The sequence below is a fragment of the Nerophis ophidion genome, linkage group LG12 (genome assembly GCF_033978795.1).
Source record: "Nerophis ophidion isolate RoL-2023_Sa linkage group LG12, RoL_Noph_v1.0, whole genome shotgun sequence".
Taxonomy (NCBI): Eukaryota; Metazoa; Chordata; class Actinopteri; order Syngnathiformes; family Syngnathidae; genus Nerophis; species Nerophis ophidion.
In genome coordinates, this window is record NC_084622.1 from 20,180,581 (window position 1) to 20,205,828 (window position 25,248).

Below are 25,248 nucleotides of genomic sequence, written 5' to 3' on the forward strand. Positions count from 1 at the left end.
TCAGAGTGTGAAGTCAGTGCCGTTATGTAGTCTGTATTGGACATTCTCCAAAAAGGGCATCTGAGAGTGAAGACGGTCAACCATGGTCGCTGAGACCCGGCTACACTTTGACACGTCCAAAGTTTTCAGTCTCTTGCAGTGCTGAGCCAGCAAGAACAGAGACCTGCACATCCACACGTTAAAGAAGGGAAAGTGTGGCGCGTGAAGAAAAGTGCGGACTTACTTGTCAGTGATGTTGCAAGCGGCGAGGCACAGGTACTGCAGTCTGCACAGGTGTGGGAGCGCCTGTGCCAAGCCCAGCTCACTAATGAGGACATAGTGGCTGAGGTCCAGGCTGGTGAGGCTGCGGCAGTGGCGAGCCACGGCCCACAAACTGGCGTCTGTGACCTCAGGCAGCATGGCCAGCGACAGATGTTGGAGGTCTGGGTAGCGCACCACCTGCGAGGATTCATGGAATCATGAGTCCTGCTTTTCTCCCGTCTTTGCGTGACGCCGTCAGCACCTGAGCGACGCTGCTGTCGGTCAGCTTGCAGCAGGCGGACAGGTTGAGCTCCCGCAGCCTGGAAAGAGCTAAAAGCGAGGCTCCCGCCTCCTGTTTGAAGCGCTCCAGGTGGTCCTGGGTCACCAGCTTGGGACGATCCTCAAAAGGCAAGCAGGGGGGCTTGAAGAAACCCATGTTTTCAAAGGTGCGTGTGAACCTGGGGCCGTGGTCTTCCCGTAGAGGGCATCAACGCAGCTTTAAAATGTGCTTTTTAAAACAGAAAGTGCAAGATTGTCAGAGACATTTTAAGTGTCAAATAAAAATGAGCTGCATAATAGGAAATCAAATAGTATTCGTTAGGGCTGTGAATCTTTGGGTGTCCCACGATTCGATTCAATATCGATTCTTGGGGTCACGATTTGATAATATATCGATTTTTTTTCGATTCGATTTGATTCTCGATTCAAAAACGATTTTTTTCCCGATTTAAAAGGATTCTGTATTCATTCAATACATAGGATTTCAGCAGGATCTACCCCAGTCTGCTGACATGCTAGCAGAGTAGTAGATTTTTGTAAAAAGCTTTTATAATTGTAAAGGACAATGTTTTATCAACTGATTGCAATAATGTAAATTTGTTTTAACTATTAAACGAACCAAAAATATGACTTATTCTATCTTTGTGAAAATATTGGACACTGTGTGTTGTCAAGCTTATGAGATGCGATGCAAGTGTAAGCCACTGTTACACTTTTTTTTTATTTTTATAAATGTCTGATGATAATGTCAATGAGGGATTTTTAATCACTGCTATGCTGAAATTATAAAAAATATTGATACTGTTGTTGATTATATTAATTTTTGTTTCACTACTTTTGGTTTGTTCTGTGTCGTGTTTGTGTCTCCTCTCAATTGCTCTGTTTATTGCAGTTCTGAGTGTTGCTGGGTCAGGTTTGGTTTTGGAATTGGATTGCATTGTTATGGTGTTGCTGTGTAGTGGTTTGTTGGATTGATTAAAAATAAAAATTAAAAATATAATAAAAATGTGTATATATTTTTATTTATTTAAAAAGAAGTCGATTTTAAAAAAATTAGAATCGATTCTGAATCGCACAACATACATGATTCGATTCCTACTCGAATCGATTTTTTCCCACACCCCTAGTATTCGTCCTTCACTATATGGTAGATTGTTACGGACATTATGAAATTTTCTTCATTCTCTAGTGAGGGACTTTTCAAATGATGCCACATATTAGCAGTAATGCTACTTTTTATAGCAAGGCTTTTGCCCCACACTTGACAAATTTTGGTTGTCTGTTCGACATATTCCCACTTGAAGCCGAACCACCGCCAGACGATGGACCTCCTGCTGTTTTTATTGGGAATTAATTCTTCCTTCATTTGTTACCAGATTTGCACCTTCTTTCTCTCGTATTCCCACTCGGACAGCTACGTTAGCATCACAGCTAACGTTACCCATTCTCCTACCTCTGCTCCGCGAGGGCGTATACGTATGTGACGTATGACGTGACAGTTTGTGACGTGTATAAGTTTGAGCGCCTTCTTGTCTGTGAGAAGGAGAGACAGGAAAGAGTGAGAAGAGCCTGTAGTGTAATGCCCGCAGCTAAAAGCAACTGCGTGAGAACGTATACTAGAGTACTACAGGCTTCACTACACATCTTAAAACAAAGCACGGTGCTCTGTAAAGCACACCTGTCACGTGAAAACCATTTCAGGTGACTACCTCTTGAAGCTCATGGAGAGAATGCCAAGAGTGTGCAAAGCAGTAGTTACAGCAAAGGGTGGCTATTTTGAAGAAAATAGAATATAAAACATGTCAGTTATTTCCCCTTTTTTTGTTGAATACATAACTCCACATGTGTTCATTCATAGTTTTGATGCCTTCAGTGACAATGAAAATAAACATTGAATTAGGAGAAGATGTGTCCAAACTTTTGGCCTGTACTGTATTTTATAAAACAAAAAAAACTTCACATCAATTAGAGGTGTGGGAAGTCATCGATTTTTAGATGCATCACAATTTGGACATGGAAGATAATAAAATCGATTACCGTATTTCTTTGAATTGCTGCCGGGGCGCTAATTAATTTAAAACCTCGCCTCACTCCGGCGTTTACCAAAGGCATGCGGTAAATTTAGGCCTGCGCTTATAAATTTGAGTGTGATGTAAGGATACCATCATGAAAAGCACATTTAATAAAAAAACGTTTTTATGGTTTTACCTTTACTTATAAATGAAGTCCATGCGCAGTTCCTTCTGATCAAAAGCATCGATAACTTGTTTATAAAAGTCTTCCTTATCTTCAGTTTTAAAAGTCTCTGTCTCGATGGAGATCTTCCTTTATTCCCTCATGCTTCAATTGAAAGTCTAGTTTAGAAAACTGTTTTATTTTAGATATGTAATCCTCCATGTTAAAAGTGCAAGCCAGAAGAAAAAATTAAGGATCGCTGCTCTCTCTTGCTCCTTGTTGCTACTTCTTCTGCAGCCGAGTAGTCGCAAAAAGGATCACTAGTGTCCTCTACCACCAGGAAGCGGGAGTCATTTAATGACTCATATTTGACACACGCAGCTACGGTATATTAATAAAACATAGCTGCTTACTGTTCTTTTTAGCATATTCAAAAGCTTGGACCTTAAATCCTACTGAATAGCTCTTAATCTTCTTTCCTTTATGCGATTTAAAATTATTGAAATCAGCCTCCTCCATTTTGAAAATGATGCCAGGTGAAGTGTCACACGTGACGAGTTTGACCCGGCGGAAATTCTAGACATGCGCTAATAAAAATATTATTGTGCGAAACGAGTTTGACCCGGCGTTAATCCTGAGCCGGCGATAATGCTAAGCATGCACTAATTATTTAGCGAAACAAGTTTGACCAGGCAGTAATTCTAGGCAGGCGCTTACTATATACCTGGCGGCAATTCAAGGAAATACGGTAGTAAACGTCAATTTATTTATTTTTTACTGTAAAAATGGCCGTGCCCATGTGTACAAGAAGTGATGTCATGGCTTCAAGTGGCATGCAAAATGAATGAATTAAGCTTTTGTACGCCGAGACGTGGTTCATACACGGAGGTAGAGTATATTTGGCGCGACAAAAACGTTCGGAAACCAGAAAGGACACAAATAGAGGAGTTTGTGAATGGTGGTTCCATTGGATAATAATAAACTATTAATTATTGTCAATAAAAAAAAAGTACCAACTATAGTCACACACACACATACATACACACACACACACACACTAGGCATGGTGAAATTTGTCCTCTGCATTTGACCCATCCCCTTGTTCACCCCCTGGGAGGTGAGGGGAGCAGTGAGCGGCAGTGGTGGCCACGCCCAGGTATAATTTTTGGTGATTTAAGCCCCAATACCAACCCTTGATGCTGAGTGCCAAGCAGGGAGGTAATGGCTCCCATTTTTATAGTCTTTGGTATGACTCAGCCGGGGTTTGAACTCACGACCTACTCATCTCAGGGCGGACACTCTAACCCAGGGGTCACCAACCTTTTTGAAACCTAGAGATATTTCTTGGGTACTGATTAATGCGAAGGGCTACCAGTTTGATACACACTTAAATAAATTGCCAGAAATAGCCAATTTGCTCAATTTACCTTTAACTCTATGTTATTATTAATAATTAATGATATTTATCTTCGTGGAAACACTGATCATCTTAATGATTTCTCACAATAAATAATTTTTGATTACATGTTAAAATAGGTTAAAATCCAATCTGCACATTGTTAGAATATACAACAAATTGGACCAAGCTATATTTCTAACAAAGACAAATCATTATTTCGTCTAGATTTTCCAGAACAAAAATTTTAAAAGAAATTCAAGACTTTGAAATAAGATTTAAATTTGATTCTACAGATCTTCTAGATTTGCCAGAATATTTTTTTTTTATTTTAATCATAATAAGTTTGAAGAAATATTTCATAAATATTCTTTGTCGAAAAAACAGAAGCTAAAAATAAAGAATTAAATTAAAATGTATTTATTATTCTTTACAATAAATTTTTTCCTTACTTCAACATTGATTTAATTAGTCAGGAAAGAAGAGGAAGGAATTTAAAAGGTAAAAAGGTATATGTTTTTAAAAATCCTAAAATCATTTTTAAGGTTGTATTTTCTCTCTAAAATTGTCTTTCTAAAAGTTATAAGAAGCAAAGTAAAAAAATAAATGAATTTATTTAAACAAGAGAAGACCAAGTCTTTAAAATATTTTCTTGGATTTTCAAATTCTATTTGAGTTTTGTCTCTCTTAGAATTAAAAATGTCGAGCAAAGCAAGACCAGCTTGCTAGTAAATAAATACAATTTAAAAAAATAGAGGCAGCTCACTGGTAAGTACTGCTATTTGAGCTATTTTTAGAACAGGCCAGCGGGCGACTCATTTGGTCCTTACAGGCTACCTAGTGCCCGCGGGCACCACGTTGGTGACCCCTGCTCTAACCACTAGGCCACTGAGCAGGAGATACAACTACAGTGTGTCTTCATCTTCTCTTCATCCAGCTCACACGTCCTGTTCTCCACTATGCCCAGCAGACCCCAGTCAGTCACCTCCTTGCACCCACCCAGGCGGGGCACTACCAGGCCCTGCAGGTAGGAGGCGATGGCACGCACCGACAGATCGGTCACATTGACACAGGCGGTCAGGTCCAGCTGACGTAAGGTGCTGCCTACAAGCTGCGTGAGGGCCAAAACAGCCTCGTCCTGAAAATGAAAAAAAAAAAAAGGATGTTATTAAATAGCTGTTTGTTTTTCCAACCCAAATGTGACGGGTGGGACAAGGACGGACCCGGACGTAAGCGCAGCTCCTGAGGTGGAGCGTCTCCAGCTGTGCCCGCTCAGCATCACTGCGAGACAAACCCTTCACCATCTCTGTGCCCCCGATGTTAAGACACTCGGAGAGATCCACACTCTTCAGGGATGACACAGACAGCAGGTCAGCCAGACCTGTGGACCACATGACCACCATCATTAACCTTTATAATCCCCCCAAAAATGTTCATGGCAGCTTGAACACGACTGGCGGCCCGAGGGCCAAAACCAGATGTTCAGTTTAAAACTGACAGAAAATCCCTACAAGAGATACAGTCTGGTGTGTCGTGGGAGATGATGTCATTTCACCTATTTGGGCTAAAAATATTTATTGCAAACCAGTAATTATAATCCGAAAATGTGCCCTTGATGAGTGTCTGTGCTGTCTAGATCACGGCAGAGGAACCATGTAATACTCTTCCATATCAGTAGATGGCAGCAGGTAGCCAATTGCTTTGTAGATGTTTGTCATGAACACAATATGCAGACGACACCGGGAGGCAGTGTGCAGGTAAAAAGGTATCTAATGCTTAAACCAAAAATAAACAAAAGGTGAGTGCCGCTAAGAAATGCCATTGAAGCTTAGGGACAGCTGTACAAAATGAAACTAAAACCGAACTGGCTGCAAAGTAAACAAAAACAGAATGCTGGACAACAGCAAAGACTTTCAGCGCGTGGAGCAGACGGCGTCCATAAAGTACATGACAATCAACAATGTCCCCACACAGAAGGATGGAGTCTGCACAACTGAAATAGTCTCGATTGCGAAAAGAAAGCGGGTGCGCGGAATAACGTTCAAGGAAGACGTGAAACTGCTAAAGGGAAATACCAAAAAAAGAGAAAAAGCCACCAAAAAAGGAGCGCACGACAAGAACTAAAATACGGCACACAGGAAAACACCAAAAAAACTCAAGTCATGGCGTGATGTGACAGGTGGTACAAGAGCTATTAGGACTGCGAATCTTTGGGTGTCCCACGATTCGATTCAATATCGATTCGATAATATATCGATTTTTTTCGATTCGATTCTCGATTCAAAAACGATATTTTTCCGATTCAAAACGATTCCGTATTCATTCAATAGATTAGATTTCAGCAGGATCTACCCCAGTCTGCTGACATGCTAGCAGAGTAGTAGATTTAAAAAAAAAAAAGCTTTTCTTATTGTAAAGGACAATGTTTTATCAACTGATTGCAATAACGTAAATTTGTTTTATCTATTAAACAAACCAAAAATATGACTTATTTTATCTTTGTGAAAATATTGGACACAGTGTGTTGTCAAGCTTATGAGATGCGATGCAAGTGTAAGCCACTGTGACACTATTGTTCTTTTATTTTTATAAATGTCTAATGATAATGTCAGTGAGGAATTTTTAATCACTGCTATGCTGAAATTATAACTAATATTGATACTGTTGTTGATAATATTCATTTTTGTTTCACTACTTTTGGTTCGTTCTATGTCGTGTTTGTGTCTCCTCTCAATTACTCTGTTTATTGCAGTTCTGAGTGTTGCTGGGTCAGGTTTGGTTTTGGAATTGGATTGCATTGTTATGGTATTGCTGTGTAGTGGTTTGTTGGAATGATTAAATAAATAAAAAAAAGTAAAAAAAAAAAAAAATTTAAATTCGAATCCATTCTGAATCGCACAATGCATTCGATTCGATTTTTTTCCCACACTCCTAAGAGCTATAGTGATGCATTCTTGGTTATGCTTTGAATTCATATCAACAATTGCGAGAATTACTTTTTACTGTCAACCGAGTTTCGTTTTTTAAGGATTTCTGTTGGTAGTGTGCGTCTGGATTTTTTCAATGAAAAAAAAAACGTGCCTTGGCTCAGAAAAGGTTGAAAAACACTGGTGTAGAGGAACTGGGACCACGTTGGTAGATCCTTGCATTGACATTTTAACCTTGCTAGCAAACATTATAACTTGTGATTTACATAACTGAGGAGTTCCTCAAGAAACTCCTTTTATTCCTCTCCTTTCTGGCAGTTTAATTTTTTTATTGCTAACATTATTTTATTGCTAACATTATTTTTGTATCAAAGTTGTTACTGTAACTTGCAGTCACTAGTCATTTGTTCAATCTCTTTAGTTGCGCCTCAGGGTTTCCTTTTAGGTCCTGTCTTAGTCACCATTTGGGCTTTTCAACTAGTGGCCACAGAGTTTAGTTCAAAAAGAGACTCACATTTTTGCAGCAGACTTAAAAACACGAGAGTGCTGGATAGGGCGCACCGGATTATAAGGCACATTAAAGGGGTCTTATTATGATTTTAAAACACTTCCTTGTGGTCTACATAACATTTAATGGTGGTTCCTTGGTCAAAATGTTGCATAGATGATGTTTTACAGACCATCTTCAAGCAGTTTTCTGACAGTCTCTTCAGGATCCGCCGTTTTGTGGGCGGTCTTATTTACGTGGCTCAACTTCGACAGCATCTTCTCCCCGTCATCTTTGTTGTAGCGGTGTAGCGTGCAAGGACGGGAGTGGAAGAAGTGTCAAAAGATGGAGCGAACTGTTTTAATGAAATTCAGACTTTACTTCAATCAATAACGGAGCAGCATCTCCTCATCCGTGTCTCACTAGTGCAACAATAACACCAGAATTGTGTCCCGTGTAAAAACGTCCGACTGGAACTCTCTAATAACTAAAGTTCCGTGGGTGAATTATGTAAACACACTACTTTCGTAGTTTTTAGCGCTTCCATAGCGAGATATAAGTTAGAACTTTACACTACTTTATATTAGCAACAGCAGAGGGTGAATGTCCCATAACAAGAAGATAGTGAAAAAGAAGAAGTTTATTGACTATGGAATCGGCGCAGACTACAGTGGCGGACATGCGCAAATACACATCAGCAGGTACCTGAAGGTAAGAAAAATTGGTTTTGCATAATATTGCGAAACAAAAAGCCAGATAAGTCCGCTAACAGGTGCCATTTTGCAGTCCTTAAACACACCATAGAAATACTCCTATATCTGACTACGGTAGCCGTAATAGGCCGACAATCCATCAAGCGGTGCGGCCATACTAAAACATTTTGACAGATTTTTGAGAGCCGTGTGGAATGTTCTTTTTTCTCAATGGAACATTTAAAGTTTTGGTGTTGTTTACTGGCGTCATATTGCAGTCTTCACGTACCTCTTATGTCACACTTATAATTACACCATGTACCAAATAAAATGGCTTCAAAGTCAGTAAGCACAACCAAAATTATTCAGTACATTAGGCGCACCGGGTTTTAAGGCGCACTGTCGATTTTTGAGAAAATTAAAGGATTTTAAATGCACCTTTTAGTCCAAAAAAAAGGTAGCTTTTATGCTGAGAGGGTCCTTAAAAACAGCAGAGCGCTCCTGTTACTCGGACAAAATAAACACTCCAAAATCAAACGTCTACTGTGGAGGACACTAGTTCTTTGGATTACACAGTACAAAATAAAAATAGTGAAGGGAGAAGTCTGACCCTCCCAGTCCTCAGCTTTCTGGAAATGTGGCCCCCAAAACAATTTAGTTGGAAGAGCCCTGCTCTAAAAGGTCTATGAAGATTTTCTTAGGATGAAGTCCACCACAATGGCGCAAAACCTTCCTTGTCTGGGCACTTTCAGAGGGTACATACATTGTTTAGGACTGTGAGCATGAACTAATGAAGCCTGCTCAATGAGAACATCTTCTAAGACCGGGGTCGGCAACCCGCGTCTCTGGAGTCGCATGCAGTTCTTTAGTGCCGCCTTAGTGGCTCTTTTGAGCTTTTTCAAAAATATATGAAAAATGGAAAAAGATGAGGGGAACAAACATATTTTTTGTTTTAATATGGTTTCTGCAGAAGACAAACATGACACAAACCTCCCTAATTGTTGTAAAGCACAGTTTGTATTAAACATGCTTCACTGATTCTAGTATTTGGCGATCGCTGTTTTGTCCTACTAATTTTGGTGGTCCTTGAACTCACCGTAGTTTGTTTACATGTGTAACTTTCCCCGACTTTCTACGACATGTTTTATGCCACTTCTTTTCCTGTCTCATTTTGTCCACCAAACTTTTAACGTTGTGCATGAATGCACAAAGGTGAGTTTTGTTGATGTTATTGACTTATGTGGCGTATGCTAATCAGACACATTTGGTCACCGCATGACTGCAAGCTAATCGATGCAAACATGCTATTTAGGACAACTGTATGTACATATTGCATAATAATGCCTTATTTGTCGGTATATTTGAGCTCATTTAATTTCATTTAAGTCCTCACAATTTAATTTATATCTCATGACACACTATCTGTATGTAATATGGCTTTTAATTTTTTGTGGCTCCAGATGGATTTGTTTTGTATTTTTGGTCCAATATGGCTCTTTCAACATTTTGGGTTGCCGACCCCTTAAGACATTCAGAGCAGATCAGTTAGGATGTATTGACTGTGAGAACACGACCTGCATGAATGACAACATTCACAGGCTTTTAGCGATGTTGACTTATTCAGTAGCTGGATATCTAAGGTTATGTATTCACTGATGGCAATAATAGTGTTGAACTATTGACTGACACCTGTTTCAGTGATCCTCCAGGCACGTGACAGAGATAAGTGCGTCAGCGAGCTCAGGCCTCGTGCGATGGCGACTACGCTCCTGCTGGTCAGCTCAGTGCAGCCGCTGATGTCCAATCTCTGGAGGCTGGGTTGGTGCTTCAGCAGCACCTCCACTGAATAGTCTGTCAGCTCCTTGCAGCTTTGCAGACACAGCTCCTCTAAGGCCAGACCTTCAACCTGCAACGACACACATGTTTAATATTTAAATATTTAGCAAAAAATGAATGGCTAGTTATGTCGACATAACTAGCCATTAGCACTGCAACGATTCATCCATTAGAAAAAAGCATCAATTTGAATGTTGTTGCTTCAATGATTTGTTTAATGAATAAAACACGCCAACATTGTTACTGCATGACTGTTTGTTTCAACACAGGGCACAGGTACACCTACTGGTGATGCAGGTCTGTTTGTTTCAACACAGGGCACAGGTACACCTACTGGTGATGCAGGTCTGTTTGTTTCAACACAGCGCACAGGTGCACCTACTGGTGATGCAGCCTGCAGGTGATATGGCTTGTGCGAGTGACATGTTAGCATGTACAGTTTGTATGTTAATGTAACAAGGGGTGTGTCCAAAGATCAAACACCACTCCTATTAATACATTTTCAAATGTGTATATGTTTACTTGCTAAATATATTGTCCCTCCATTTATCATATTGTACTTTGTCAATCTTTTTGTTTAGTTTGGTTCTTTATTATCCATTGCATGAATACCCAGGTTTTTATTGCACTTATCTTTTTTTAAATACAAGTAATATAGTATATACTGATACTCCCGTGTTAAAAGGGTAATTTCAATGTTATTTGCTTCCTATTTGTATACAAGGCCCTTATAATTTTATTTTATTACAGGCATCATTCTTTGTTCCTATTATATTGTATTCATTTTGTATGATTAGTTTTGTTTGTTATATGTTATTCTATTTCTATTTCACTTAAGTTATTTTTTTCGGACAGCACAAGGAAACAGGGGTTAGTGCATGTGCCTCACAATACGAAGGTCCTGAGTATTCCTGAGTTCAATCCCGGGCTCGGGAGCTTTCTGTGTGGAGTTTGCATGTTCTCCCCATGACTGCGTGGGTAAATGGTAAATGGTTATACTGTATTTCCTTGAATTGCCGCCGGGTATATAGTATGCGCCTGCCTAGAATTAGCAAAATATCATTTTTATTAGCGCATGTCTAGAATTTTCACCGGGTCAAACTCGTTTCGCCAAATAATTAGCATATGCCTAGAATTTCCGCCGGTTCAAACTCGTCACGTCACGAGTGACACTTCACCTGTCATCATTTTCAAAATGGAGGAGGCTGATTTCAATAATTCTAAATCGCATAAAGGGAAGAAGCTTAAGAGGTATTCAGTAGGATTTAAGGTCCAAGCTATTGAATATGCTAAAAAGAACAGTAAGCAGCTATGTTTTATTAATATACCGTAGCTGCGTGTGTCAAATATGAGTCATTAAATGACTCCCACCTCCTGGTGACAGAGGGCGGTAGTGATCCTTCTTGCGACAGCTCGGCTGCAGAAGAAGTGACAACAAGCAGCAAGAGTGAGCAGCGTTCGTTTATTTTTTCCTCTCGCTTGCACTTTTAACAGAGGATTACATATCTAAAATAAAACAGTTTTCTAAACTGGACTTTTGATCGAAGCAGGAGGTAATATAGGAAGATCTCCATCGAGACGGAGAGACTTCTAAAACTGAAGAAAGATAAGGAAGACTTCTATAAACAAGTTATCAATGCTTTTGATCAGAAGGAGCTGCGCATGGACTTCATTTATAAGTTAAAGGTAAAACCATAATGTTTTCGTTATTAAATGTGCTTTTCATGATGATATCCTTACATCACACTCAAATTTATAAGCGCAGGCCTAAATTTACCACATGCCTTTGGTAAGCACCGTAGTGAGAACAGGTTTTAAAATAATTAGCGCATGCTTGCCTTTACTGCATGCCTTTGGTAAACGCCGGAGTGAGAAGAGGTTTCAAATTAATTAGCGCCCCGGCGGCAATTCAAGGAAATACGGTATCTTATATTATTTACATTTATCTTATATTTGAGCAGCAAAATAATCTTAAAATTGTACCCACAAAAAGTAGTGTTTATACAGCCATTGTACAAGATGAGGTTTGCCTACCTGGGCAATCGTGCGAAGTGACTCAGGGGTGATGGCGGTCCTGCTGAGGTCCAGGGCGACAATGGTGGTGTTCTTCTTCATCAGCAACTTCCGCACATTCCTCAGCGAGAGCAGTGCTGAGGAAACCTCCACAGTTCCCACCGGTCATCCACAGTGTGGGTCAAACTCAAAAGCTATATGACAGCCGGCCAAGGAGAGGCGGCGGAGCCGTGGCGTGCATCCTGTGAGTCGGTTGAAGGTGAGGTCAGAAAGGTAGCGCAGGTCGGAAAGATCCAGTTCTTCTAGCCCAGATAAGGCCGATCTGACCTAGGACCCAATGGAAAACATTGAATTCTGTACACATGTTATTAAATAAATAAATGATAAATGGGTTGTACTTGTATAGCGCTTTTCTACCTTCAAGGTACTCAAAGCGCTTTGACACTACTTCCACATTTACCCATTCACACACACATTCACACACTGATGGAGGGAGCTGCCATGCAAGGCGCCAACCAGCACCCATCAGGAGCAAGGGTGAAGTGTCTTGCTCAGGACACAACGGACATGACAAGTTGGTTGGTTGGTTCTAGGTGGGATTTGAACCAGTGACCCTCGGGTTGCGCACGGACACTCTCCCACTGCGCCACGCCGTCCCCATTGCTTATTGCTTAAAAAGAGACTGCAGTTTTTTGGGAATTTTGCCCATAAGCCACAATTCTTACATGAGGCAAGAACACACACGTCTTTCCATTTTCTGTGCGTTTTAAATAGTGAAAAACAGCTGGTTTGAGGCGAGTAACAAGTAGACTCACAAGGCCATTAGGATTAATCTATTCCGCCTATAAAGCCCTAAACGTCTAAACATTTACATGCCGTGACCTGCATATTAACCAAGCTAGAGGGGCATTGTTATTGTAAGCGCGCAAACAGAGGAACTACTTTTCTGGCGTAGGAACACATCGCCTTTGTCAGACTGCTCAATCAACCACGAGCGAGTAGCCTGTTACTAGGGACAAAAAGAAAAAGAAATCCACATACTAACAACTTGATTTTACAAACCCCATTTCCATATGAGTTGGGAAATTGTGTTAGATGTAAATATAAACAGAATACAATGATTTGCAAATCCTTTTCAACCCATTTTCAATTGAATGCACTACAAAGACAAGATATTTGATGTTCAAACTCATAAACTCATATTGAAAGTGGAATTTTTTTCCATTTTTGTTTTATGTAGAGCTTCAGTCGTTCAACAATCCGGGGTCTCCGCTGTAGTATTTTACGCTTCATGATGCGCCACACATTTTTGATGAGAGACAGGTCTGGACTGCAGGCGGGCCAGGAAAGTACCCACACTCTTTTTTACGAAGCCACGCTGTTGTAACACATGTCTTGCTGAAATAAGCAGGGGCGTCCATGATAACTTTGCTTGGATGACAACATATGTTGCTCCAAAACCTGTATGGACCTTTCAGCATTAATGGTGCCTTCACAGATGTGTAAGTTACCCATGCCTTGGGCACTAATACACCCCCATACCATCACAGATGCTGGCTTTTGAACTTTGCGCCTATAACAATCCAGATGGTTATTTTCCTCTTTGTTCCGGAGGACACTACGTCCTCGGTTTCCAAATATAATTTGAAATGTGGACTCGTCAGACCACAGAACCCCTTTCCACTTTGCATCAGTCCATCTTAGGTGAGCTCGGGCCCAGCCAAGCCGGCGGCGTTTCCGGATATTGTTGATAAATGGCTTTGCATAGTAGAGTTTTAACTTGCACTTACAGATGTAGCGACCAACTGTAGTTACTGACAGTGGTTTTATGAAGTGTTCCTGAGCCCATGTGATGATATCCTTTACACACTGATGTCGGTTTTTGATGCAGGAGCGCCTGAGGGATCAAAAGTCCGTCATATCATCGCTTACGTGCAGTGATTTCTCCAGATTCTCTGAACTCTTTGATGATTTTACGGACGGTGGATGGTAAAATCCCTAAATTCCTTGCAATAGCTCGTTAAGAAACGTTCTAAAACTTTTCGACAATTTGCTTACAAAGTGGTGACCCTCGCCCCATCCTTGTTTGTGAATTACTTAACATTTTATGGAAGCTGCTTTTATACCCAATCATGGCACCCACCTGTTCCCACCCACCTGTTCCCAATTAGCCTGCACACCCGTGGGATGTTCCGTATAAGTGTTTGATGAGCATTCCTCAACTTTATCAGTATTTATTGCCACCTTTCCCAACTTCTTTGTCACGTGTTGCTGGCATCAAATTCTAAAGTTAATGATTATTTGCACAAAAAAAATGTTTATCAGTTTGAATATCAAATATGTTGTCTTTGTAGCATATTCAACTGAATATGGGTTGAAAATGATTTGCAAATCATTGTAATCCATTTATATTTACATCCAACACAATTTCCCAACTCGTATGGAAACGGGGTTTGTATATGGCTTTCAACAAACGGAACACAGCAGAAGGCCCAATTACATCGATAGGAAGAATTTTTAAGGATTATTCTTAGCAAGTCAAGAAGAGCACGTTTGCTGAAAATGCCTAAAATGATCTCAAGCTAAATTAAAAAGCAGATGCCTATATTAGAGCCATTGAGTATTCATTCCCCAATTCGTCAACAAATCGTTATGCTAGACAATGAATTGTCAACTATGAAATTGTTGATAGTTGCAGCCTGACTTCAACTTTAACCTTTTTAAAGGCAGAACAAACAAGAACACTTCTAAGGACTAGCACATGCCTAAAATAGTGACTCAAAAAAACAAAGTCGCTGCATCAGTTAAAAGACGAGCCATATTTCAATAATGGTTGCAAGATGTGATGTCACCTGCAGTCTGTGCCCCTCCCTGGAGAGGAAAGCTCCTGACATAAAGAGACTGTCCAGCCCTCTCAGGTCGAGCTTGCGGAGGGAGGGGAGGCGAGGGGGAGGGCCAGCAGGGAGGCCTCAGACACACTGCTGCCAGGCAGTGCTAGACTGTCCAACCTGGAGCCAAGACATAAACCCACCTGAAGGGCACAGGGCAGAGTGAAAAGCATTGTGAGGAAAGGATTCTAAACATACAGTGAATTTAAAAAGTCTTCATATTAGGATTGCACAGTATACCGGTACTAATATAGCATCTTGGTACTAATTAATTGAAATCGGTACAATACCACCTTTGAAAAGAACCAGTACCATTCTTTCATCTGATTGCCGTTGTGCAGCAGTGACTACAGAGCCGAGGCACATGATGTTGAGTGTGTCAGAACGCACACAAAAGTGTATACAAGAAATAACATCCGGGTGGGGAAGAATGGCAAAAAAACAACACTAATACTGGTTAATAAAGAGGGTGCGTGAAGTGCAATTTGGAGGTATTTGGACTTCAAAACTAACAATAAAGATGACACTTTAAATGTCAAGGGTTGTTTTACACCTTTCCTGCTTGTCGGATGCCAACCTGTGGTCGAGTAGCGCATGGGAGACGTTCCCTCCAGGGCCAATGTTTTGTCGAGGGTAATATTGGGTCCGATCTTTGGTCGGAATGACGAGGCTGTCGATTAGTTACAACTTGGTCACTTTATTTACAATTTCCACTGGGCACACCCACCAAGCTATTAACACTCCTGCACATGCTGCCGCGACCTCTTCTTGCTGTCACTCACCCCACATACTGCCATTCTTAAAAGGATAACACACACAAACACACGCACACACACTATTTTCACAACAGCTGCTTTAACACACGCCTCGCTAAACGTTGCCATTAGTATTACCACCTTTGCTTCAAACTTAGATTAACATTTAAATAATAGGCATTCAGATCTGCACATGGAGTTTAAATAGTGACAGGTAGGGCTGGGCGATATGGCCTTCTTTTAATATCTCTATATTTTTTAGGCCAGATCGCAATAGACGATGTATATCAATATTTTTGCCTTCGCCTTGAATGAACACTTGATGCATATAATCACAGTATGATGATTCTATGTGTCTATATTAAAAACATTCTTGTTCATACTGCATTAATATATGCTCATTTAAAACTTTCATGAAAAGAAGGAAATCACAACGAACTCAATTTAGCAAGTGTATTTATTAAAAAGTTATTAAGCAGTGGCACAAACATTCATGTCATTTCAAAACAGAAACTGCAAGATTGTCAGAGACATTTTAAAACAAGCTATGAGTGCACTTTTGTGCATGATGTCACTAAGATGACATAACAAAACAACACTAAATTAAAGTGCAATTTTTGTACAGAACGCCACTACAACAGTTTAAAACAAATAAAGTGCACTTTTGTGCATGATGTCACACAAGATATTTCAACAACTCCATCCATCCATTTTCTACCGCTTATTCCCTTTCGGGGTCGCGGGGGGCGCTGGCGCCTATCTCAGCTACAATCGGGCGGAAGGCGGGGTACACCCTGGACAAGTCGCCACCTCATCGCAGGGCCAACACAGAAAGACAGACAACATTCACACTCACATTCACATTCACACACTAGGGCCAATTTAGTGTCGCCAATCAACCTATCCCCAGGTGCATGTCTTTGGAAGTGGGAGGAAGCCGGAGTACCCGGAGGGAACCCACGCATTCACGGGGAGAACATGCAAACTCCACACAGAAAGATCCCGAGCCTGGATTTGAACCCAGGACTGCAGGACCTTCGTATTGTGAGGCAGACGCACTAACCCCTCTGCCACCGTGAAGCACAACTGTCAAATAAAAATTAGCTGCATAATAGGAAATCAAATAGTGTATGTACTTTGCTATGTGATAGGTTACTGCGGACAATATATCCTTCTGTTGTTGACTATTTGTTTCGTATGATGTTGATCTGGAAATGGTTGCTTTGGCATTTTGTGGATGTTGCACCGGCAGGAGATGTTGACATGCGGGGTTTCAAGCACTCTTCATTCTATAGCGGGTGACTTTTAAAATGATGTTACAAATTAGCAGTAATGCTACTTTTTGTAGCAGCGCTTTTGACATATTACGGTTGTCTGTTCAACATCTTCCCGCTTGAGGCCAAAACCCCGCCAGACGATGGATCCTGTGCATTTTTTCTTGGAAATTAATTTTTCTTCCTTCATTTGTTACCAGATTTGCACATTCTTTCACCCGTATTACCGCTAGCACCACTGGATCTCTGGTCCGCGAGAGTGTATGATGTTCCACGTATGACAGTATGTGACCTATGTAACAAGTATGTGACCTATGTAACAAGGTGCGCTTGTTTTATGTCTCTGTGAGAAGGAGAGACAAGAGTGAGAAGAGCCTGTAGTGTAATGCCCGCAGCTAAAAGCAACTGCATAACAACTTTTACTCAAATATCATGATATAGTCATTTTCTATATCGCACAGAAAAAAACCCACAAAATATCGAGTATATTCGATATATCGCCCAGCCCTAGTTACATGCTGTTCCTGATTTTTCTACATCGGAAACAAAAATAAGTTTTGATGAGACAGTTGACATGCGCGTTTAAGCGCCGCTCAGAGATCATCATAATTCTGTCCTCCAACCACCAGAAGTGAGAAAGTGCAAAAAAAGAAAAAGTAAACTACTGAATAAGAGAAACCAACCATTTAAAAACAGGCCCTACTGGTTAGCAGCCTAAACGACCAGTTCGCCCCAGTTGAGTCCGCATCACACAAGCTGCAACCAGCATCCGTGGCCTGTAGACACAAACGACGAACATTTATCCATAAAAATATTGGGAAGCTGCAGATGCTGTGTTTGCCGTTTTTCAATTTGTTCTGTCTACACCTGACTCAAACTGGACAATCGAGCATTACCTTTTGTACACAAAAATACATATCAGAATTTAACTCTTCGGTCCGTCACTCAAATATATTTGTGTAAAACATAAATATATTTGACGGAGAAACAGTCTGTAGGAAACACTTGCAAAAAAATCTCTCCTCGGTAAATGCTGAACAATATTACTACATTAATTCATAAACTAGTGTACTTGTTTGTACTACAGTACATCCTATTGTAATGTTTTTTCAAACAATATTTGTTATCTAAAAGTTAGTTTTTCTTTTCAAAGACATGTTACATGTTAAAATGATTGTGTTTTGGGAAGGCACTGCTAATAAAAGGATAAACTTGGATAGATTGATATTAATTTCAATGGGCAGGGCTGATTTAAGATACAAGTTTTGAGTTGCGAGTTTGTTCTTGGAACGTAATTAACTCTGAAGTTAAGGTATTTCTGTAAGAGGTCAACATCTGATCAGAAGCTCTATAAGGGAACATCGGAAGCCAATAGCTTGTACTCAGAGCAAAAGGGGAATGAATATTTTAAACTTTTCTGTTTTTAATTTGTACAAAAAAATTAAAAATCATTCCTTATTCAACATCACAAACTTCTTCTAATATCAACATTTAAATAGTTTTAGCTTTTTTTTTTTTCAATATTAAAATGGCTAATGCTGTTTTTCCAGTATTTAGTTCTCAGTAGATACGGCTGGTCTTCACTGTCAGTCTAAAGTCTGAACCACACTGCAAGACAGTAATAGTGAAATAATATGCATTTCTATTCTCAGTTCCATTTCGAAAGTAATGGAGAAAATAGTTTATGAACAGGTCGATAGATACCTTGCTACTAATAAACTAATGTACAAATTCCAATCCGGCTTCAGAACTAACCACTCCACTGACACATGCCTTCTCTATCTGACTGACCACATCAAACATGAGGTAGACGCGGGCAAATACTGCGGCATGGTCATGGTGGACATTCAGAAGGCCTTCGACACAGTTAACCACGCTATACTGTTGGATAAGCTCAGAGCAATCGGATTCGACGAAACCTCATCGAGCTGGATGCAATCTTACTTGGAGGGGAGGAAACAGGTGGTAGAGGTGAACGGCACCATGTCCCCTCCCCTCTCTGTAAGCTGTGGAGTCCCCCAAGGCAGTATACTAGGACCTTTACTGTTTCTAATATACGTAAATGACAGGCCATCAGCATGCCACTGTGAATTGTTCCTGTTTGCGGATGACTCGGCCCTGCTGGTATCCGGCAAGGACAAGTCACAGGTGGAACAAATCCTCAGTGCTGAACTCCTTAATATTTGCACCTGGCTTGCTGACAACAAGCTATCCATACACTTAGGTAAAACGGAATCCATCGTATTTGGGTCGCATATCAAACTTAAGAAGGTCAGTGACTTCACTATAAAAGTGGGTGACATTGTTATCACCAGGAAGGATGAGATCACCTGCCTAGGTTCCATTCTAGAGGCTAATCTTTCCTGTGATAAAATGGCAACCAAGGTGATCAAAAAGGTCCACCAAAGAACTAGATTCCTCAACAGAATCTCCTCTCTGGTCAACAAAAGCACCTTGAGGATTCTAGCGGGAACTCTCATTCAACCCTTCTTCGATTAAGCTTGCACCTCCTGGTACCCCAGCACCTCCAAAACCCTCAAATCTAGACTCCAAACATCCCAGGATAAGCTAGTCCGGTTACTTTTAGACCTCCACCCCAGATCACACCTCAATCCAACCCACTTCTCCAAAGTGGGCTGGCTCAGGGTGGAGGACAGAGTAAAACAACTTGCACTGAGCCTAGTCTATAAAATCCGCTACACCTCCTTGATACCGAAGTACATGTCAAACTACTTCCTTAACGTAAATGACCGCCATAACCACAACACCAGGGGGAGCTCCACAAACCACGTTAAACCCAGATTCCCATCTAACAAAGGTCTTAACTCATTCTCTTTCTATGCCACATCAATGTGGAATGCACTCCAAACAGGTATATAAGTAACTGCATCTCTATCCTCCTTCAAAACCGCTCTAAAACAACACCTCCATGCAACTTCAACACTTTACTAATACCCTCCTCCATTCACATCCCATCTCCCCGGATTGTAAACAACTCAAATGTACTTCTAATGTATATACTTGTTCTTATGCTATGTGAACTCACTATGTTCTCTGCTGGCTGTACATATCCTACTAAATAAGACCTACACTGTTTCAATGTCCACATTTCTCTGTTGATGCAATTGTTGATGACTGAAGTACTGATATCAACCAAAGCTCCTCATCCCACCCCCCGGATTGTAAATAATGTAAATAATTTAATGTACATACTATGATGATTAACTTGTGTGATGACTGTATTATGTTGATAGTATATATTTGTACCATGAATTGATTAACGTGGACCCCAACTTAAACAAGTTCAAAAACTTATTCGGGTGTTACCATTTAGTGGTCAATTGTACGGAATACGGAATATGTACTGAACTGGGGCTTCACGGTGGCAGAGGGGTTAGTGCGTCTGCCTCACAATACGAAGGTCCTACAGTCCTGGGTTCAATCCCAGGTTCGGGATTTTTCTGTGTGGAGTTTGCATGTCCTCACCGTGAATGCGTGGGTTCCCTTCCGGGTACTCCGGCTTCCTCCCACTTCCAAAGACATGCACTTGGGGATAGGTTGATTGGCAACACTAAATTGGCCCTAGTGTGTGAATGTGAGTGTGAATGTTGTCTGTCTATCTTTGTTGGCCCTGCGATGAGATAGGCGCCAGCGCCCCCCGCGACCCCAAAAAGGGAATAAGCGGTAGAAAATGGATGGATGTACTGAACTGTGCAATCTACTAATAAAAGTATCAATCAATCAATCAAACAGAAATAGTATAATTATGTAGACAAAAAAATACAACGCTAGTCAATTTCAAGCCTGGACAACTTTAAACCTGGTTTACACTGATTAAAGCCACTCCCTTTATAAAGGTTTGATGCACCACAAACTGACCTCCATCAGCAGAGATTTGGACAAGCTGAATCCATCCAGCTGGCTGATGACCAGGCTGCAGCGAGACCTTTGCCCCAGAACCCTGACCAGCTCCAGGGATGCGGCTGAAGCCGGAAAGCAAAACATGACATTTTTCTACACAAAAAGAGAAGACAGACAAGAGGTTTGTCCTTCAAGTAATAATCAATCATCGTCACCAAAGTGACATGTATGTGGCACAAATCACCTGAAAGCAGGAGTCCTGGCTGATAAAGTACCAGCTGCGGCAGACGAGTGAGGCTTTCTTCCCGTCTGAAGTCGGCAGAAAGCCCATCACGTACACTAGGATCTGTCAAAAAAGCGTGGTGGTGAACATTAGATTAGCTTTACACACAAAAGTGTGTGTATACTGTATAACAATATCACAACATCAAATCAAAAATGTAAACAACTTAAAAGAGAACATAGAGCAATATCGATGCCTCTCAATACACACATTCACTACAAACTGTTAATGTAAGTGTGTGTATATTTAAATTATATGCTTATATGTACATTACATGTATACATAGTCATTACGTGTATATGCATATTACATGTATATACAGTATGTACAGTACATCTATACATGTACATTACATGTATATACACACATTACATGCGTATATGTACATTACATGTGGAAATGCACATTACATGTATATATACATATTACGTGTGTGTGTATATATATATATATATATATATACATACATACACACGCACACACAAATTACATGAGTATATGTACATGACATGTATATATGTACATGACATGTGTATATGTACATTACATGTATATATGTACAAACCCCGTTTCCATATGAGTTGGGAAATTGTGTTAGGAAATTGTGTTAGATGTAAATGTAAACGGAATACAATGATTTGCAAATCCTTTTCAACCCATATTCAATTGAATGCACAACAAGGACAAGATATTTGATGTTCAAACTCAAACTTTTTTTTTTTTTGCAAATAGTAATTAACTTAGAATTTCGTGGCTGCAACACGTGCCAAAGTAGTTGGGAAAGGGCATGTTCACCACTGTGTTACATCACCTTTTCTTTTAACAACACTCAATAAACGTTTGGGAACTGAGGAAACTAATTGTTGAAGCTTTGAAAGTGGAATTCTTTCCCATTCTTGTTTTATGTTGAGCTTTAGTCGTTCAACAGTCCGGGGTCTCAGCTGTCGTATTTTACGCTTCGTAATGCGCCACACATTTTCCTTGGGACACATGTCTGGACTGCAGGCGGGCCAGGAAAGTACCCGCACTCTTTTTTTACGAAGCCACGCTGTTGTAACACGTGCTGAATGTGACTTGGCATTGTCTTGCTGAAATAAACAGGGGCATCCATGAAAAAGACGGCGCTTATATGGCAGCATATGGTTTTCCAAAACCTGTATGTACCTTTTAACATTAATGGTGCCTTCACAAATGTGTAAGTTACCCATGCCTTGGGCACTAATGCACCCCCATATCATCACACATGCTGGCTTTTGAACTTTTTGTCGATAACAGTCTGGATGGTTCGCTTCCCCTTTGGTCCGGATGACACGATGTTGAATATTTCCAAAACAATTTCAAATGTGGACTCGTCAGACCACAGAACACTTTCCCACTTTGCATCAGTCCATCTTAGATGATCTCGGGCCCAGAGAAGCCGGCGGCGTCTCTGGATGTTGTTGATAAATGGCTTTCGCTTTGCATAGTAGAGCTTTAACTTGCACTTACAGATGTAGCGAAAAACTGTATTTAGTGACAGTAGTTTTCTGAAGTGTTCCTGAGCCCATGTGGTGATATCCTTTAGAGATTTTGGTACCATGCCGTCTGAGGGATCGAAGGTCACGGTCATTCAATGTTGGTTTCCGGCCATGCCGCTTATGTGGAGTGATTTCTCCAGATTCTCTGTAGTGGGGACCCTTAGGGAGATTTTAGGGTGTGTTCGTTCACTTTTGTCTCAAAGCGCCAAATTTGGCACAGGTGTAGCTCAGGGCATACTTAAATGAGGGGATCCATCATCTGGTTTGGCTTCAAGTGGGAAGATATTCAGCAGACAACAGCAATATGCAAAGTTTGCAGCAGAAGTGTTACTACAAAAAGGTAGCAACACTATTAATTTGTTCTTTCACTTAAAGGCCTACTGAAACCCACTACTAGTGACCACGCAGTCTGATAGTTTACATATCAATGATGAAATATTAACATTGCAACACTTGCCAATACGGCTTTTTTAGTTTACTAAATTGCAATTTTAAATTTCCCAGGAGTTTCTTCTTGAAAATGTCGCGTAATGATGACGTGTACACGTGACGTCACGGGCTGTTAGGAAATATGAGCGCTGCACACACACACAGCTAAAAGTCATTTGCTTTAACCGCATACTTACACAATAATTTGGAGATCTGTGTTGCGAATATTTTGCAAATTGTTCAATTAATATTGGAGAAGTCAAAGTAGAAAGATGGAGTTGGGAAGCTTTAGCCTTTAGCCACACAAAGACACGGTGATTCCTTGTTTAAAATTCTCGGATGTGAAACTTTACTATGGATCAGAGCGGTCAAGCAAACATGGATCCCGACCGAATGTCAACCAGCAGGTTTCGGTGAGAAAATTGTGGTAAAAAGTCGCTTCTTACCGGAGATCAGCTGAACTTGCGCCGTCCATAAAGCTGCCGTCGACTCCCCTGAGACACTGGCCTCAAGACACCCGTGGACACACACCTCCGACTATCAGGTACTGTTAAACTCACTAAAACATTAGCAACACAATAGAAAGATAAGGGATTTCACAGAATTATCCTGGTAAATGTGTCTAAAAACATCTGAATCCATCCCAATGCAATCGCGTTTATTTTTTTCTAGTCCGTCGCTATCAATATCCTCAAACAAGAATCTTTCATCCTCGCTCAAATTAATGGGGAAATTGTCGGTTTCTCGGTCCGAATAGCTCTTTTTGTTGGAGGCTCCCATTAAAAACAATGTGAGTGTTTGAGGAGCCATCAACGGGTGACGTCATCGCCTGCGACTTCCGGTAAAGGCAGCGATCAAAAGTTGCGAACTTTATCGTCGATGTTCTCTACTAAATCCTTTCAGCAAAAATATGGCAATATCGCGAAATGATCAAGTATGACACATAGAATGGACCTGCTATCCCCGTTTAAATAAGAAAATCTCATTTCAGTAGGCCTTTAAAAAGTCACCGGTGAGAGAATGAAGAGTATTTAATAAATACAGTTTTGGTCAATTTACTTAGTTGTGATTTCCCTCTCTGCATGAAAGTTTAAAAGTAGCATATATGAATGCAGAATGAAAAAAAATGTTTTAATGTAGACACATAGAATCATCATACTGATGTGATGATATGCATCAAGTGATCATTCAAGGCCAAGGCAAAATATCTTAATATATATCGTATAGTGCAATATGGCATAAAAATATTGCGATATTAATAAAAGCCAATATCGCCCAGTCCTAACCTGAACATGCTTTTGCCTAAATTTGAACCAAATGAGCTACGAATCCAAACTTGGTGTTGATTTCATGTTTTTTGACAATTAAAAATATAATGGAAAAATCATCTTTATGATTAGGTGTGTCTTGACATCTAATTAGCATATTTTTAAGATGGCGGCTATGTAAAAACTAGGTGTACCTTAACTTTTGATACTTTTTGCAAACTATTTTAGGTTTATTGAGCATCTGAAACACACTGGAATGATCAGATTTATGATCATTTATTTATTAGAGCACTTTAATTTCCATATTAACAACGTAGCCATTATCTACCAAAATGTATTGCACATATATTTCAACACAGATAGAATGTAAAGCTACAGATATATTTCATTGTAACATTAGTAAAAGTAGAGAAACTCAAAGTTCTTTCTCTACTATTAGGTTTCTGTTGAACTACAAACCTAAAAGTAGAGAAAGTCAGTGTCTACCCACCACCCTGTAATATTTATTGGTTTCTGTTTCAACAGAAACAAAAACCAATTTTACAGAGAAGGCTCAGACACTGTTATCCACACAGTGTGATAATAGTTTGGACCATAGACAGGCTAATGTTGTGTCTCCTGACTTCTCCTGATGTGAAAATCATACAGAAGAGCTTATCTATGTACAGTCATTCTACTGCCTAATCTATCATTGTCAAAATCATCAACTTTATTTTCATGTAATGCATTTTCAAGTGTAGCTATTATCAAACAATAAGCCTCCACATCATCTGATAGTAATAGTAGCAGCAGCAGCATCAATTGGGGCTTATGTTGTCTCTGCCAATTACGGTCTGATGACCCCTTACAAACAACCAAAAGCGAAGGACTTTTGTCGCTAAAAAGGATCTAAAAGATTTCATTGAAATTGCGAATGCTTTACCTTCAT

The 25,248-nt window shown here is 40.3% G+C and overlaps 1 pseudogene; it reads right to left on the minus strand.

The window, feature by feature from the left end:
• LOC133563751 (F-box/LRR-repeat protein 14-like) lies at positions 1-25,248 on the minus strand (annotated as a pseudogene).